The following is a 16,249-nucleotide window of genomic DNA, read 5'->3' on the forward strand; positions in this document are numbered from 1 at the left end:
GCTGGCAATTAGATCTGTTGTTTCATTTTGGGCTTCACCAAGTGCTTGCTTTGCGTAGAGCAGGAGGCCCATGGGGTCATCTGTTCTGCACTTTAATCGCCTATCGTTTGCTGTATAAACTAGTTCATGCCCAATGGCGCATGCTGGGGTTGAAGTTGCAGAAGCCTCTAAAGTCACTTCTTGTGGTAAGTGATCACTGTGATCAAGTAAACCGATATGGAAGTCAGTTGTCACTTGAAACAAATTACCAGAGAGGAAGGTGAAGTCAATTGTTGAACTGGTTGTTGTACTGTGGAATGTTGCTGCTTGGGGAAGATCCCCTGGGAATCTCCCATTAAGCGCTTGTAGACCAAGTTCTCCAAGAGATACTAAAAGTCGCTGTGCTGCTTTAGTCCTTCTTCCCCCTGATGAGTTGTCTTGAGAGTAGAGTTCCGATGCAAATGGATCCTCAATGGTGCTGACTTCGGTGGCTGATTTATTAAGCATGTTCTGATTGAAGTCGCGGCTAACCATCAGACTATTGGTATCCTCTGCAGTTAGTAGCTTTATAAGCTCTTCTTTCAGTTGCAGGGCTCCTTGCTTCTTACCTCGGGGATGTAGGTAAAGGTTAATTAAAATTAAGTCCTCCATCTTTTCCTGATCTCGGATGGAGATTCGTGATACTTGCATTGCGTTGGGGGAGTCTAGATTGTATGGTAGCTGGACTACTGTACGCGTTCTTTTTAACGAACAATAAGTGACGAGGCCCCCTTTTTTGTGATCAAGTCTTGCAGACTGGGTTGGAGGAATGAAATGCAGGGTAAATCCTGGAAGTGGTGGAGGAGACTCTGACCAAGTTTCTTGCAAGGCTATGATGTCAAAGCTTTGCAAGTAGAGATTTGGATCTGAGTCCATAAGCTTATCCCCAATGCCGTTGATGTTCCAGGAACAGACTTTGAAGTTTTTAAGAGAATTCCCAATTTCAGACTTGTTATGTCAATGATTTTCCGGCTTATTATTTATAGTCCTGGATAACCATGACCAGTCTGAGTTAGATCGCTCATTCCTGGCGTATTGCCTTCTTACGCCTGGTCCTTTTGGTTCTGAACTGGACGGGGAGTTGCTGCGAGCCCCTCGCAGTACAGAGAGTGAGTGGTGGTCCTGGTTGGCCTTATTTTGTGCATTCCGGTGTACAAAGCCACTTGCCAAGGGATCTGGGTATCTCGGTTTTACATATGGGCAAAGTATTATGCCCCAGCTGTTAAGTTACGCTTGTTCGTTGAGCACGCGCTCAGCCACCTCGGTTGAGGCCCATACAGTTTTAGTGACCTCCACCCCCGGATGTTCCGGTGAGACTGTGAATTCAACTGAGTCGAGATCCTTAGTGGATATGTTTGTTAGGGTATCAATGGAGTTTAGCAGACGTAGAATGTTGCCCCTGTTTAGGATGTCAAAAGCGCCCCTTGGCGTGTATTCTGGGATTAATAAAATTGTGGGATTACCTAAGTGCTCCTTTATCCATTTGGGGCTGCTCATCTGGCTTGTGGGGGTAATCTCAACCCTGTTGGATTTCTCTGCTGGCATTCCCTGATCAGGGGCCTTTGTTTCATCTGCTTCACTTATAACCTGTTTTGAAGAACTTCCGGTTGGTATTGCTTCAGGGGGATGGTCTAATTGTATCCCTTTGTCCATTTTGGGAGCTATATTTTTGGTTCTTATGGTGCTCGTGCTAATGGTATGGATCACTGTGATCAAGTAAACCGATATGGAAGTCAGTTGTCACTTGAAACAAATTACCAGAGAGGAAGGTGAAGTCAATTGTTGAACTGGTTGTTGTACTGTGGAATGTTGCTGCTTGGGGAAGATCCCCTGGGAATCTCCCATTAAGCGCTTGTAGACCAAGTTCTCCAAGAGATACTAAAAGTCGCTGTGCTGCTTTAGTCCTTCTTCCCCCTGATGAGTTGTCTTGAGAGTAGAGTTCCGATGCAAATGGATCCTCAATGGTGCTGACTTCGGTGGCTGATTTATTAAGCATGTTCTGATTGAAGTCGCGGCTAACCATCAGACTATTGGTATCCTCTGCAGTTAGTAGCTTTATAAGCTCTTCTTTCAGTTGCAGGGCTCCTTGCTTCTTACCTCGGGGATGTAGGTAAAGGTTAATTAAAATTAAGTCCTCCATCTTTTCCTGATCTCGGATGGAGATTCGTGATACTTGCATTGCGTTGGGGGAGTCTAGATTGTATGGTAGCTGGACTACTGTACGCGTTCTTTTTAACGAACAATAAGTGACGAGGCCCCCTTTTTTGTGATCAAGTCTTGCAGACTGGGTTGGAGGAATGAAATGCAGGGTAAATCCTGGAAGTGGTGGAGGAGACTCTGACCAAGTTTCTTGCAAGGCTATGATGTCAAAGCTTTGCAAGTAGAGATTTGGATCTGAGTCCATAAGCTTATCCCCAATGCCGTTGATGTTCCAGGAACAGACTTTGAAGTTTTTAAGAGAATTCCCAATTTCAGACTTGTTATGTCAATGATTTTCCGGCTTATTATTTATAGTCCTGGATAACCATGACCAGTCTGAGTTAGATCGCTCATTCCTGGCGTATTGCCTTCTTACGCCTGGTCCTTTTGGTTCTGAACTGGACGGGGAGTTGCTGCGAGCCCCTCGCAGTACAGAGAGTGAGTGGTGGTCCTGGTTGGCCTTATTTTGTGCATTCCGGTGTAGAAAGCCACTTGCCAAGGGATCTGGGTATCTCGATTTTACATATGGGCAAAGTATTATGCCCCAGCTGTTAAGTTCCGCTTGTTCGTTGAGCACGCGCTCAGCCACCTCGGTTGAGGCCCATACAGTTTTAGTGACCTCCACCCCCGGATGTTCCGGTGAGACTGTGAATTCAACTGAGTCGAGATCCTTAGTGGATATGTTTGTTAGGGTATCAATGGAGTTTAGCAGACGTAGAATGTTGCCCCTGTTTAGGATGTCAAAAGCGCCCCTTGGCGTGTATTCTGGGATTAATAAAATTGTGGGATTACCTAAGTGCTCCTTTATCCATTTGGGGCTGCTCATCTGGCTTGTGGGGGTAATCTCAACCCTGTTGGATTTCTCTGCTGGCATTCCCTGATCAGGGGCCTTTGTTTCATCTGCTTCACTTATAACCTGTTTTGAAGAACTTCCGGTTGGTATTGCTTCAGGGGGATGGTCTAATTGTATCCCTTTGTCCATTTTGGGAGCTATATTTTTGGTTCTTATGGTGCTCGTGCTAATGGTAGTTCTTTCTCCACAATCGATCAGACCCTTGCTTGTGTTAGATTTTATAATATTTGCTCTGCCCCTCGGGGCGGGGCCATCAACTTTTGTTGGGGTCGTCATGTTAGGAGTATTTATTTTTCGATTCTTTTTCCTTTGGCTCGTGTGCCACTGGTCCTGAGTAGGGATGGAGCGTGAGTCTAAATCCGTGTCTGTCTCTGGCCTCGTTAGGGTCCACTTGTCAGGCGTTGGGTCTGAGGGCAGAATGCTGAGTTTCTTATTTTATAACTTTCCCTTCAGCCAAAGTGCCTAGCTTTGACTTGCGGCCCTTCCTCCTTTGCTTTCTGCCTCGTTTTGGGGAGCGGCCGTGGTCCCTTGGGACATCATTTTGGATGGGTTCCCAAGTCGGGAGTGAGCCATTGTTCGCTGCTACCAGGGTTTCTCAATCCCTGGAATGTCCTTGCGCTCTCAGTGGTGTTGCATTTTCCTCTTCCCTTGCCAGCTTGTCTTTTTGTATTAGGGGGGGCGAGCCCTCAGTAGGTGTTAACATTTCTCTGTTGTTTGTTTGCCGAGCTCTATTAGTACTCTCCAAATGAGCCGTTGGTAAACTATTTTTGACGGTCTCTCTGATACCTGTAAGGAGGTTGTCCATTGCTCCAGGTAGTGTAGCCAGCTTGTCCACAATTGCGATGCCAGGACAGTTTGTTTGTATAAGTGCTGTCTCCTCTTGTGCTCTTTTGACCAGACTGTTCAGTTCAGCTAGCTTATTGTCGATGTTGGAGACAAAAACTGATAGTGAGTGTAGAACTGTTAACTGAAGGTCCATTTTGGCCGATTGATATTGGATGGCGTTAACAGACAGTTGCATTGTGTGCAAGAGAGATTCCCATACATCTACTTTGGTTTACGGAGATGCGATCGTAGGGCCAAACTTTGGGACTTTGCATCTTGGGCTTGTTACAGCTTCTTTTGGGGCCACGTGAGGCTGAGAGGTATAGCGGGCGACCAGTTCTTCCCACTCTTCTTGCGTGGGATACGAAGCCACTGGGTCCAAAGCTTTTGATGGAGTGGTGACTGTGGTTGCCTGCACCGGGAGGTGACCTCGAGGAGGGGATAGGGGTTGCTCAACCTGTGCCGAATGATGAACTTGTGCCTGAAGCACGAGCGGCTCCGGTGCCGTAGAGAGGTCCCCCGACCAAGGCTGTCCCAATGGTATGTCAACATATTCAACGGTTACCCCTGTGCACTTAGTAAGTTCTGATTGCTCTTGCCCGAGATCTTGTGGTGAGGGTATGTTTTTTTCTACCGTAAGGTCCTGTATTGGTCCTGGGGAGCCTTGCCCTGCCTTTGTTGCAGGACCTAGGATCCTCACCTTCAAGTTGCTTGGTGTGCTAGGAACTGGTGCCGGGGAAGCCGGGACTTCTGGAGTGCCAGGGATGCTGGGCTCCTTAAGAGCCATTTGGATCCGTGGATTTTTCTCAGAGACTCTGGCGATCTTGGACCAGACTTCTGGGGAGCATTTTTCTCCCGATGGTTTGGTGAAGACCTTCTGGGCGGATTTTATTATAGACCCCATACTAAGGGCACTCTGAATAGATTCCTGCTGTTTGCTCGTGAGTGCCTTTGATTTTAATTCATGCACTTGGGACTGAGTTGAGCCCAGGTCAGGATCGAGGCCCCACTTTCTGATGGTCATCGAAGAGGTTGCCCCTCTGTGGGATTCGCTGTAATTTCCACTGTGATTTTTGGTCTGTGAAGTGTCAGGGCAGTCCATCTCATCGCTGTCTTCTTCTCTGACATCTTCTTCTTCTCCTCCTCCTTCTCCGTCTTCGTCATCCAGCGCCTCCAGGGGAGGCTTTCTTTTCAACCCTCTCATTGGCTCTTTCTTTTGCACTGTCTGAATCTCTTGTTCTGGTGCGTAGGAAACCGGTAGTATCGGTGTTGGCAGGTTGTTGGGCTGCCGAGTATTCAGGCAAAGAACCGAGCCTGAGTCCTTGATGAATGAGAATTTTGTATAGATTTTTGGTTGGTAGCTTAACCCTTTGAGGTTATGTGATAGCTCAGGGCTTGGGAGGTGTGGGAGAAAAGGGGTCAGGGGGATCAGCCGCTCATCCCCCCTCCCTCACCCCCAACCGCCACCCCCTTCTTTAGATCATCTTCTTTGCCGACACTCGTAGAGTCTGTATTGGAATTCTTGTTGCCCTTATTTGCTCTCTTCGATCTTTTAGTAGGGTTCAGGGGTACATGTGAGTCCCTGGATCTCCCGGATCTCATAGTGATCTTCTTGTCTTCCTGCTTTTGTTCCAGCCCTTTGTTCTCAACTTCTTGTTTCTTCGACCTCTTCTTTGCGGGGTATTGCCTTTGCCTTAGCCCTTGCTGCGCTTACTCCCCCCTTGAGCCCTTTGGACCCAACACCCGTGGTTGAGTGATCTAGTCTGGTAGGGTCTGGAATAGGGTAGAATAGATTGCTGAGGCCTGGGGGTGGGGAGCCCGAAGACGGTGGCCACGGGTTGGGGGGGGGCTAAGTCCTAACCAAATGCTGTGGCGTCTGTGGATGTGTTACTACTTCCTTCCTTCCTTCTGACAACTCGGCGTAAATTACTGGGGCGTCCCTCCTGGATGTGCCACTCGTGAAGTCTCTTCCTCCTGCTCTTGCTGGTTCTGTAACCCCGCCTCTGCCTTGGAGATTTGCGAGTAACTCTTTCCTTCCTTCCAACTGCCCAAGAAGCCGATTCCAAGCCCGGCCGTGGCAGCTGGGTAGTAGTGGGGTAGCAGGGCTGCAACCTCCGTCTCTCTCACTTACAGGAGGGGGCAGGATGGAGGGGGGGGAAGCAGACAGCTCTCCCCCACTCACCCCCTCTCTGCGCCGTGGGTGAAGGGTGAGAAGAGCGCTTGGGGTCCTGCTATTCACTTGCTGCTCAGTCTGCGCTAGTCCACTGCCACAGCTCACCTGCTCTCTGTCTGGTCTCAGTCTGCCGGCCGCAGCGGAGGCTTGAGTAGTGGAGTTGCAAGATTCCTTTTCCTTGCTGTAGCAGGCTGCTCCAGCTGTGGCTGCGATGCGACCGAGGTTCCCACTCCCCAACCCCCCTGGCTCCTGGCTGTCGGCTGGTCCGGGGGAGCAAGAGGGGGCTGCTGCGGACTGGGAAACCCGGACTGGGTCACCTCCCCTGCAGCCCCTGCAGCACCTATGCACGTAGTTGCTGCGTGGTGTGAAGGACTCCTTAGCAGCTCCGGCCACGTTAAGTTAAGTTTTAGTTTTATTTTATGTTGATTTATTTGCACTGGCCTCAAGGAGGAATATATTGGCTCTGGCTGCTTTTGAGCAAAGGTTATGGCGTGCCAGACTGCTTAGCGGCCGAAAAGGGAAATATTTGGTGGCTACAGCCGCGCAGAGCAGAGTTTTTAGCTGACCGCCTCCAGGCAGTTTGGCGGCATCTGCACTGACCGCCAAGAAAAGCCCAGCGGCTCCGGCCCCAGCCACGCCAAAGCGGTGACCTCACTGTTCGCAGCTCCCCGCTGCCGAAGAATGCTGGATAAAGTGAGGACATGCATATATCTAGGGAAAGCACAGTCTTTCAGTAATTGCATATGGATAAAGTGAGGACAAAGCAAGGCTTATTACAGTTTCTTCTATTGCAAAATACCTAAACAAGTGTCACATTCTATGCACAATTACATCGCCTAATAGGCTTAGATGGTTATGAACTTATGTGCATAGAATGTGACACTTGTTTAGGTATTTTGCAATAGAAGAAACTGTAATAAGCCTTGCTTTGTCCTCACTTTATCCATATGCAATTACTGAAAGACTGTGCTTTCCCTAGATATATGCATTACCGCTAACTTTCACCCCACACGCTGCGTGTATGCATCAGAATTTAACCAATTTGCCGTACAGTCCCTAACGTGTTCACCCAGCAGCAGGACTTTGTAGACGCTCCCCTACATCCATGCGCTCCGATTGGCCATGAGCAGTCGAGCCTCTAGTAAGTATCCGGCGGCTGCACCTCGCGGCTCAGACACAGCCGGCATACGAGGAAGAAGCATTTGATAGACAGCCACTGCTGTCAAGACTTAACGGTGAGCTATTTTCCAGCCTTGGGTCCCAGCAACTAGGGAGACCTGGTGCGCGCTATATACAGCAGCGCTTCCAAGTTCTCATGTGTAATGCTATATGTTAGCAACATACTACCGTGTAATTTAGTTCTATGACTAGCGCTGCATTCTAGCGCCGATCTTTAAAGATAAGGCAATATACAATATCGGCATTTTGATAAAATGTGCCCCACATATCGAGGCAACTGCCTTTAACACTTGGCGATTTCCTCTTCCTTCAGAATCGCATGTGGTGCGAGAACCACGACCACACAATCGGTTAATTAGCTGTGAACCTTCACAAAAGAGAAACAACCCTTTGGATGGAAAGCTTTTAATCCCAGTAAGTACCCCCTCAGGATCTTTTGATAATTAATGCGTACTCCACGCTTTAAACGAGTTTGGCTAGTAATTTAACTCTCCCCTTTCAGACAAAGGCGGAGTAACCACCCCGAAAGAAAGGAACCCATGATGGTCCTAACATTACGGCCACATAAGGGCCTCTGCTAAAGTAAGCCATTCATAACCATTGATGTGTTCCCGCAGTGTGCTTTTCAGTTTTTTCAATATATGATACACTCATTCAGAATTATTATTCATAGGCGCTCCTGCTCTGCCCCGTCCTGATGAAGACCCCACTATGAGGATCAAACCTACCCTTTAAACCTGGGGGTCGAAACGTAGACCTGATCACAACCAATCTCCAATCATAGGATTAAATCTACAGAGTAATACGAATCCTATGCATATGTGTATATTGGAACTTCAGATCGAACTACAGACTGTAAAGGGCTTATTTTATCCCACTGTGATTGTTTTTAGTCACAACCACCTTTACCCAGTCCTCACCTGTTTCCTATCACACCTATCCCACCTAACTATTCCCCTATTTCTATCACTCTGAGCGCGACATTCATGTAAATAATTGGCGCAAAATGTTTGGTTTTTCTATATGAAGTTTATAAATGGTGTATTCAATATAAGAATAACACCTACTGGTGTACATATGTTTCAATGACGTAATTGATTATTGTATCTCCTGTGTCTGCATGTAAAGATACCTCTTGTGTCAAGGTACCCATGGAATTGAACCAGGTACCCGATTTATACTATGCTGAATTAAGGAATAAATAGTATAAGCACACTTTGGATATAACATTGTCTTGTTCTACATTTTGATTAATTGCTTGCTTAGCATTTATTGTTCTCACAAATCGATAGACTCTGACCATTTTTACTGTAACTACCTATACTGACCCAGGTCAGAGATTTCTTAGGGTGTACCCCATTGAAATTTACTACTATCCACAAATGGATGACTGCTTTAGAGAGGGCCTGCACTGTCCAGTGCGTCCCCCAAAGTCAGTGGGCAGCTATACTGTGGCTCTCCTTTGAAGGCAAAGGTAGAGATAAGCTCCTCACTACTAGAGCTGAGGATGCTAACAATTACCAAGTCCTGAAGAACACACTAGGTATGGGCGAATTTTGCGAATCTCGCGTTCGCGAATTTTGCGGATTTGCGAACTCGCAATCCGCAAAATCCGCGAATTCCCGCGAATTTGCGGATTTTTTTTTTTATGTTCGCACGGGTTTCTGCAAGTTCGCGAGGGTTTTGTACAATTTCGCAAATTGCGAAATTGTACAAAACGTGTGCGAACTTGCAGAAACCCGTGGGAACACAATGTGCCCAGTAGGGTATGTGCCTCGTCTTGTGTGAATAAAAGGTCAGAGAAAGATCAGTTCAGCAGATGAAGAGAAAGAAGCTCCTGGTCACAGGAACAGTACGGGTATTGCGCTCGTGAAAGTCAAGGATGCAAAGCCTATCCAGCATCACAGCTGATTTTCCACGGTAGATTTGGGAAGAAGGCACACCTGTCCAGCCTCGACGACGCTCACGATTGTTTTTGGGCTAATGAATGAGTCACTGAATTTGAGCATCAACTAGTTTGAGCGTCCATGTGTGTGTTACTATGCAATCGTCCCGAAGGGCGCAGGGTCCCTTGAGTCCTGTGTGAGCTGTAACTATTTTACAATGGCGCCAGCAAGCTGCCAGCGCCGTTGTAAAATAGTTACAAAGTTAGCTTGCACAGGAAGCACTTAGATAAAATAAAGCAGCACCTGCTTCGTTTTATCTAGTGGTTCCTGTGCAAGCTAACTTTGTAACTATTTTACAACGGCGCTGGCAGCTTGCTGGCGCCTTTGTAAAATAGTTGCATGAGTGGGGGTTCAACTTTTGAACCTGTTACGTTCGCGGATTTTTTTTTTGCGGATTTTGCGGGAAATCCGCAAAATTCGCGGATTTCCCAAAAATCTGCAAAATCCGCAAGCGTAACGGATTTCCCGCTCACACTTAGAACACACTGGTTGATGGGTTTGGCTTAACAACTGAGCAGTACAGGTTGCTGTTCAGAGACACCCTGAAAATTCAGTCTCAGGATTGGGCTGACTTTGTTGATTGTGCCACTAAGGCTCTAGAAGGCTGGCTATTGGGTAGTAAAGTTACTGACTTCACAGGATTGTATAATCTTATTATGAGAGAGCAAGTCTTAAATAATTGTCAGAACCAGCTATTACACCAGCACCTGGTAGACTCTGATCTGACCTCTCCCCAAGAATTGGGTAAGAGGGCAGACAAATGGGTCAGAACCAGGGTTAGGCCTAAGAACCAGGGTGGTGACCAAAAGAAAGAATCAACCAAGCCTCAAGAGAAAGGTGGGAATAAATCTTCTGATCAAACCACATCAGGGCCCCAAAAATCCTCTGAAAAGGGTGGGTCCCAGAATCCTTCCAATACCCAAAAGAAACCTTATTGTCATACCTGCAAACAGGTAGGCCATTACAAAACTGACAGCAGTTGCCCAAGGGCCAATGACAATAAGGAAAACATACCCCCAAGTAACAACTACAAGCCTCCTGTTACTACTAGTAGTAATCCCCCAGGTGGTGGGAGTGGCCCCCAGAATTTGGGTGCATTTACTTTGTGAGTTCGTGGGGACTCTGGCCTAACCAGGTCCCCTGACTTAGACACTCTTGTCTGTGAGACTGGCATGGGGTTTGCCAACTTCACAGCTTGTCCCAACACTTTGGCAAGTACAGACAGGAGCCCCTCATCAATGGTATAAAAAGTGAGGCCTATAGAGATACAGGTGCTAGCATCACCATGGTGACTGAGAGCCTAGCCCCCTCAAGGCAACTTATACCTGGAGCCACATACCAGGTAACCAACATTGATGGAGTGCAGAGAGATCATCCCATAGCAGTGGTCAATCTCAGCTGGGGAGGTGTCACTGGCCCCAAGAGAGTGGCAGTGCCATCAAACTTGCCTGTAGATTGCCTACTGGGGAATGATTTAGAGATCTCAGCCTGGGCTGAGGTAGAGCAAGAAATCCATTTAAAAATGGTAAACCTCCATGGTAAGGTTAGTGGGGCAGTGATAGCCACAGCCCCAGTCCAAGATGTCCTCCCTGAACAGGTCAGGAGGGCTGTGCCAGTCACAGCCCAATCTCAGACAGATTCCTTCCCTGAACAGGTGGGCAAGGCTGTGATGGTCGCAGCCCATACCCAAACTGAGTCCCTTCCTGAAAAGGTTGGTGGAGCTGTGATGGCCACAGCTCAAACTCAGACAGATAACAGTGTTGTGAAGCCTGAAACTATGGATCACTCCACTCAGACAGAGAGCATTGAGGAGGAAGAGAAATCTCCCTCCCACCAGACTTTAGGAAAGGATCAGCCTCCTCAGGGAACTGATCTGACCCCTTGTGAAGAAACTGCCCCAGAGGAAGTCAGGCCTAGCCTGGCAGAACCCCTGATGTCAGTGGACCCTTCCAAGGTGGGACCCAGTCTGGAGCAGGTAACCTGCCCCTCTGTACCCTGCCTCAGTCAGCCCAGGGCTGCAGAGGTCAGGGAGGCCAGTGGTGGACCCCAAAGGGCCCCCTGTCCAAAAGAACTCCCCAATCAGCAGATTAAGGGCACTGAAGCTAGCAGTCCTAGCAGAGTGAAAATAAAACAAACTCCTGAGGGATCCCCCTTAAAATTAGCTAGGGACCTCCCACAGATGGACACTGTTGGGCACATCCAAACCTGGGACCTGAGGGCTCCAAACCTGACCTGTCCCTCCAGTAAGCCAAACAGAGGGACCCAGCCTCCAGCTTTAGGTAGCCAGAGGTTGACCCTGAGAGCTCACAGCAACTCAGTCCTGGAAAGAAAGGCATATATGGTGGATAGTGATTGGAGGAAGTTGAGCCCAACATTAGTGGAGTCTCATTTCAGTACTCCATCCCAGCACCAGCATTTTACTTTGCCAAAACACACCACAGGTGGAGATTCCCTATGGTGGAGACCCTCAGATACCCTTAGGGTGAGGGATTGCTTAGTGGACCATGATCTAGGGGGTAACCATGCCAGTGCATATACCACCTCATATGGCCACTCAGGCAATATAGGCTTACCTGGTCAAGGATAGCCATATCTCCTTTCGTTTGGGGGGGGGGGGGGGGGGGGTTATGTAGGAAGGTGGATATCTGACTATGGTTGCCCCCAACTTTTTGCCTGGTGTTTTGCTGGTTTTCCGACTTAGTTGACCTAGGACCCTGCTATTCAGGGCCCCAGGCCCACTGCTCTCTCTGTAAAATGGATTCCATGTACCTTAGGTACATATCTAATTGGATACTGAGTCACCTTATCAGTCCCTGTACAGTGTACCTTAGGTACCCAGGGCATAGGTGTACCCATGCCTACCAGGGGCTGCAGCATGTATTATGCCACCCCTGGCTGGCCACCCAAATCTGACACAACTGGCTGCATGACAGCTGGGGCAAGGTGGTGTAATCACCCTTTGCTTTAGATATAGTATTCCTATACCCTAAAATGTACACATAGATTCCTATAAGTCACTCCTATGGCAGGCCTTAACAATCCTGAAGGCAGAGTGCTTGGAATTATGTGAGATGGTGCTCTGGCATGAGCTGAGCCCGTTTGCAGCTTGCGGAACCAAGTCCTAATAGCTGTTCCATGATAACGCGTACCATATACTCTTAAGTGCATTATAATCCTCGCGGTTATTTGCTATCTTTGGTATCGCTTTATCAAAACATGTCGAGTAAGGTGTCATACGAATTGGAATACTAACCCCTTGCCAATTCTGGCGAGGGGGTTAGCATTCCACCCTTCTAGAGGGACACGACATGTATGTAACTGTGAACCCCGGTTAAAGCTAACTCGAGCCTCAGCATCACAAAATGGATGCTGCCACCACAGACACAAGTCTGACCTCCTGCTGCTGGGAGTCCTTCCAGCGAGGAGAGCTTGGACAAAGGGTTTCCTGTCAGGGGCGGTGCTAGCACCATCCCAGACAGGGTTTTGTGTATCCCAGGTAGGCAGGGCTGAGAGGAAGGTGACTGCAAGTGGCACCCCGGTGCTCACTGTGCATATGCCGGCTCAAACCAGTTCCAGGGGCACACCAGCCCCTGAGCTGAGGAGAGACTGGACAAAGGAGAGGGGTGTAACCACCCCCCTCCTGGTCCCACCCATGGGCAGGACCTAGTCACGGAGCCAGCCCCTTTTCTTAGAATAAAGGTAGGAGCGGGCCCCCTTCCCAAATTAGATAATTCTGAATCTTGATGACTTTCCACGAAAGAACTCTTGAACCTTTCTGAAGACTCTCCCTTGTGGCTAAGGAGTAGCCACCCTGCACCAGCGGGCACCATCTAAGCGCATGCGGTTTGCTGCACGTCTATCCTCCGGATCAAGACTGCCCAGCTCGAAGAGACACGGATTCCCTGGCACCTCTGACCTCTACCTACATCATCAGCCCAGCTGAGATTCGTGGGTGTGACGAGACCTCGAGGGACCGGCCATCTTCAGAACTGCACAACGCTTATCCAGCACGACCGCCGAGGGATCCTCGAGTGAGTGCTTTGTGGTTTGAGAAGCCCTAACCCTGAGCAGCTCCAGCACCGAGGTCCAGCTCCCCAGCATCCACGAGATCTGCTTGGGGCCCCTCTGCTCTTTGCTGCTCACCGCGTTGTCCGGCTACTTGCCTGCTCGCTTGTGGCCCTCTTGACGACGAACAACGACACTTCCATCACTGGTCTGGTTGCTCCAGACTGGCCCTTGCTCCCCTCCAACAAAGGAGCACTCCGGACCCTCCTGGTCCACTCCAGACGCCATCTTGAGGCCACCGCGTGGGCTTGCATTTGCCAAGGGTTGTTGCCCCAATCCTGGGTCCAGCATCGCCGACAGCAGATACCTTCGTGGGACAGCTCACACCTCCATCCTGGTCGCCGACAACGCCTCCTGGTCCGAGAGACTGCAGAGCCCAGCGTCGCCCACTCACCTGGTCGAGGTGACTTCATCCGGTGCCATCCTGGTGCCCATCTGATCACTGGCTAGTGATTAAGAACTGAGTCCCCTCTGCTTTCAGGTCGTCTCCATCTTCGATCCAGGCTTGGATCACATCGAACTTCATCAAGGGTCGCCTGCCAGCAACTTCTTCTTTCAGGCTCCATAGACTGTAACGAGGATTCCCGACGTCTTTTGAACCCTATGCAGCCGCGGCCCCTGGGCTAGGTAACTTGAGTATTTCAGTGCTCCAACATAGGTTAACTATCCAAGTGTCCAGATCCTTTTTCGTTTTCAGCCTATCTAGTCGGATTCGTCCGATAACACTAACTTTACGAAATCTAGCATCCATAGACTTTGTCCCGCATCCCGCGTGAGAGTGCGCACTCTGCACCCGATCTCCCTAGGCCTCCTGCTCCTAACCTGAAGGTTCAGTAGTGTAGTCCTAGCGATCCTAAAGCCTCTGGATCTTGTTACTTACCTGCTAGTATTTCGCATTCCACTTTTGTAGTATATGGTTTTTCGTGCCCCTCGGGCATTTGTGTAAATTGTGCAACTTGAAGTATTTTCTTAAGAGTTTTGTTATGTGCTTAGCTCCCTGACTCATAAAGAGATCAGGGTAGACTTGTTATAAATAATTATCCTTTTATTTTCATAACAACTTGTGTGGTGTCCTTTCATTTGGTGTTTAAGGGGTATATGTGATGGTATAACAGCTGGCTTAACACTCCCTCTAGAGTTTAGCCTAAAGACTGCTCTTGTCCATGCTACTAGGATAGCTGGTCTATAAGGTTGACTTACAACCAATCATCAATAAGGGTCGTTTGGTATGATACACAGTTATCACTAGAATAGTGAACACTATATATCAGGCCAACTTCTCACAGCGGGCGCGGGGTGGAGCTACGGCCTAGTAAGCACAACAAACAACAAAATGTCTGCAGGTAGGGGAAAACTAAACTGGGTGAGCCTGGGGGGTAAATGGAGGCACAATCGAGCAAAGATTCAAATATTCTTCTACCAACAGTGCGCAGCCCTAACAGCACAATACATAAATGTCAAAAATGCACAATGCACAAATTTCACACGAAATGGTAAAAAAACGAGCAGTGCAGGCAGCGCCAGTAATGCGGGGGAAGGTCGCGCTGTGGGTTTAGCTTCAAGGCGCTACGATACCAATGCGCAGCAATCAGCTATCAAGCGCTCTAATATCACGAAACCACCAAGCCTTGGGAGCGTGGGGGGCCATTTGTCCGAGATATTTTTTACCACATGGGCCTTTGATGCAATAAATGCAATTAGAAGTGTCACAAGTACTAGAGTGGTGCATGTCTACGGGATAACCTTTAGTGGGATGCATGAGGGTTTTTCCAGTCATCGCGTTGTTACAGTGGGTGCAGTTTAGACATTTAGACATTCCTTTCCATGTTTTTTTCTCCTTGGTAGGGGTATTGAGTAACTCTTTGAGGTTTTTAGATCTTTGAAATGCAAAAGTAATTTTATCACAAAATAAATTGTTCAGATCAGCTTCAGTTTGAATTAGATGCCTGTTAGACGGAGACCTGGAGGGTCGGCCGAGTACAGGGGGGAGAGGCCTCCGGTGAGGGCCGTCTCCGGTGATCGTACAGACAAGTAACTTCCCCCCCACAGATGGACACCACACAAGGATGAGTTCAACACACTTTATATACGAATCTTGAGGCAAGGTGATAACGATACAGTGGGACCAGGATACGAGGATCCTGCCAATTCTAGTCTCTTTGGGGAAAAGGGGTAGCGGGACAGTCTTAGTACCGGGCCGGTACTGGAACAGCAATAGATGGAGCTCACAATCCTCGAGCTTGAGGGTTCGCAAAGATGGGCCGCAGCAGCGCCAGCAGGCTATGAGGATGGTTCACGCTGAGGAGGGCCGCGGCAGCGCCAGCAGGCCTGGACGATGGTTCACGATGGGGAGGGCCGCGGCAGCGCCAGCAGGCCTGGACGATGGTTCACGAGGGAGAGGGCCGCGGCAGCGCCAGCAGGCCTGGACGATGGTTCACAAGGGAGAGGGCCGCGGCAGCGCCAGCAGGCTTCGAAGATGGTTCACAAGAAAGGGCCGCGGCAGCGCCAGCAGGCCTCCAAGGATGAGTTTGTCTCGGTGTCTCTCGACTCCAGGATACAACTGCCTTCCTGCTCTGGAGCTGCCCCAGTTATAGGTCTGGCCTCCTTTGATGTCCGGACCCTCGCTCTTGGAGGTCGGGAGGTCCGGGATGAGGGAGTCCAGACACCCAGCAGGGGGGTGGAGCCAGCGCCCGGGGAGGCCGGGGGCGATCGGCACCTGGCGGAGGGGAGCCATTGACACTCCTTCTCCCATTGACCTGCCAAGTGGTCTCTTCACCTCCTGGGTGGATGGTGGTGCCTCGATGTCGGGGCCTGGCCAGGCCCAGGGTTGGGGTCGATCCGAGGCCACTCGGCCTTGTCGTGTAGTGTCCCAAAATGGCGGCTGGGCCGGGGCAGTGGTACTGACGGGGGCCCGGGCCAGCCGATATCGGGGTGTTCAGGAGTTGGGGTCCCGTTGTGGACGGGCCGGGGGTTGCCCCGGTGGGTTGCCGG

Source organism: Lissotriton vulgaris, chromosome 4_1 (assembly GCF_964263255.1).
Source record: "Lissotriton vulgaris chromosome 4_1, aLisVul1.2, whole genome shotgun sequence".
NCBI classification, from domain to species: domain Eukaryota; kingdom Metazoa; phylum Chordata; class Amphibia; order Caudata; family Salamandridae; genus Lissotriton; species Lissotriton vulgaris.